Consider the following 3,273-nt stretch of genomic DNA (forward strand, 5'->3'; position numbering starts at 1 on the left):
CTCACACCAAGGTGCTATAGGTATTGCGAACCGTCTCCCGGGATACAAAGAAGCCCAACTTCGAGTTGAATCTCTTAAGTTTTGCTTTGAGCACTCGCAAAACTTAAGAAAGAGAGAAGACTTCGGGATTTTCTCTCTTCTCCTGCTGTTGTGAAGCTAGACGTATATATAGGCATTGAGGTGCCTCTCCTGAGCAGTTCATGACTCTGTTCATATGGGTGCACCTCTCTGTAGGGATACGAATGCCGACGTTCAGATATGAGCCGTCGGATCGTTCGGCCGCACGATCTAACCGTCCATATTGAACCATCAAAACAATATTTATGGATCTACTTCCATCGCCCTAGATCTACCGTTGATCACAACACACGGTTTAGATCTGATCTCGCTCGAAGCGATGCAAGCGTGCTAAGTGCTAAGTGCTAAGTGCGTGCGCCAAAAACGCCTACGCCCACTCGCCCACGCCGCGCGCGTGCGTGCGTGCGCGCTCGGACGGTATACCGTCCTCACTCATACATCGCACACACATTGGCGTGTCTCATTATATTAAATTAGAGTTAATAGGTGGTACCTATTAATTAACCTGGATTCCGACACCTCGGTTTCCAATGTGGGACTATATAATAATACACTTTCCTAAAATAACTAAAGGAAAGTTTTCCGCACTTACAGATCCAATAAAATGAAACATTTTTTATTATATTAAAAATAATACAACATTCCCCCACTATTTTCAATATAATGAAAATAAATACACAACAACAACTGGGAACCAAATGCTTAAATGGTAGGTGTACTTAGACTTGAACCTCCACTTAGTGAAATCCATCAAAGCTAATCAGAAGTATACAGTAGACAAGTCTTTGAACTGATAATTCTATGATGACAAGCTGGACGTATCTCACACACTTGAATTCTTCTCCGAATACTCTCCAAAAACAGACACTGATAAGGCCATGTGTCTCAATCCCGGTATCATGAGTGCCTTAGAGTCTAAGCCCAAACTCAACAGAAGCGGCCCTCACTTCATGCACTCACTTAGGTAGATCTATCAGAAGTGTCCTGTAATAAACACCTCAACAAGAACTGTTATAGATCTATTAAGAGCATATAGCTCATCCTCCATCTACATTACAGGAACCAAGCACTCCTTTATGGGATGGTATATTATTAGTGCTTGCAGACCACTCCATACAGAGTACTTTACTCATTGAACTCAAATTTGATATCTCAAGTATTGAGACGAGTTTCCTCTGTTGGTGATCTTAGGAAATGGGCTTAAGACCCATCCCTCTTGCAGTATTTTTGACCAAATCCCTTGTAAGACCTTTTGTCAATGGATCTGCCAAATTTTGACTTGATCTTACAAAATCGATGGTAATTACTCCATCAACTATCAACTGCCTTACTAAACTATGTCTAAGTCCAATATGTCTTGACTTTCCATTGTAAATCTGGCTATAGGCTCTAGCCAAGGTTGCTTCACTATCACAATGAAGCGATATTGGTGGCATGGGTTTTGGCCATATTGGAATTTCTATCAATAAATTCCTAAGCCATTCTGCTTCTTTACTACCAGAAGCTAACGCCACGAACTCTGCTTTGCCATAGTAGAATCAGCAATACGAGTTTGTTTCTTTGAACCCCAAGATATTGCACCCCCACTAAGAGTGAATATCCAACCACTTGTGGATGAGTGGTCTTCGCTGTCTGTTATCCAACTAGCATCTGTGAACCCTTCAAGAACAGTAGGATACCCACTGTATCTTAAGCCATAACTAGTTGTTCCCTTTAGGTATCTAAAAATCCTAAAGATAGCTTTCCAATGTAGGTTACTAGGGTTACTAGTGTACCTACTAAGTTTTCCTACAGCATATGCTATATCTGGTCTTGTACTGGTCATTGCATACATTAGACAACCAATAGCACTAGCATAGTCTGTTTGAGACACAGCTCTTCCATCATTTGGTACTAACTTGACACTGGAGTCAAAAGGTGTACTAACAGGTGAACAATCTAAGTGGTTGAATTTCTTCAACACTTTCTCAATGTAATGCGATTGTGTCAGCATTAACCCATCATCATGTTTGACTATTCTAATGCCCAAAATGACATCAGCTTCACCCATATCTTTCATATCGAAACTAGCAGACAAATACTTTTTAGTAATTTCTACTTGTTCTAAATCAGTACCAAATATAAGCATGTCATCAACATATAAACAAATTATCACACCTTTCCCTCCAGAAAACTTGCTATACACACATTTGTCGGACTCATGTATTTTAAACCCATTCGACATAATTACTCTGTCAAACTTCTCATGCCACTGTTTTGGTGCTTGTTTGAGTCCATATAGTGATTTCACTAACTTACAGGCCTTATGCTCCTGTCCCTTCACAACAAACCCTTCAGGTTGTTGCATATAAATTTCTTCATCTAATTCACCATTTAGAAATGCTGTTTTGACATCCATTTGGTGAATGACAAATTTATATATAGATGCCAATGCAACTAAAACTCGAACAGTAGCAATCCTAGCCACTGGAGCATAAGTATCAAAATAATCTATGCCCTCCTTTTGTGTGAAACCTTTTGCCACTAACCTTGCCTTAAATTTATCAATGGTTCCATCAACCCTTAATTTCCTTTTGAAAATCCACTTACACCCTATTGTTTTAGATCCAGGGGGTAAATCAACTAGTTTCCAAGTATTATTTCCTATGATGGAGTCCATTTCATCATTTATGGCCTCTTTCCAGAAAGCAGCATCCTGTGACTTCATAGCTTCCTCATATGTTTTAGGATCTGTCTCTACATTTAAAGACAATAAGGTTTGATTACTCTGAATTTCTCTAGTACCTTCAACTAGATACATAAAGAAATCTGGGCCAAAAGATTTTTCTGTCCTTTGCCTTTTGCTTCTCCTTGGTTCTACACTAGGTGTTTGAGACTCTTCATTTATATCTCTCACAGTTAAAGAACTAGTGGTCCTAGGGATAGAAGAGAATCTGGTTTCATCAAAAATGGCATCTCTTGACTCAATAATAGTGTTCAACTCTATTGAGTCATTAGGTTCAATAACCATGAACCTATATGCTTTGCTATGCAAAGCATATCCTAAGAAAATGCACTCAACACCTCTTTCACCTAGTTTCTTCCTTTTTGGTTCTGGGATTTTCACAATAGCTCTACAACCCCAAATCCTAAGGTACACCAAATTTGGTTTTCGCTTCTTCCAAAGTTCATATGGGGTCTTTGGGCTCTTCTTGA

This window comes from Hakea prostrata, chromosome 7 (assembly GCF_041222555.1).
Source record: "Hakea prostrata isolate BN-2017 chromosome 7, UWA_Hpros_2, whole genome shotgun sequence".
NCBI lineage: Eukaryota > Viridiplantae > Streptophyta > Magnoliopsida > Proteales > Proteaceae > Hakea > Hakea prostrata.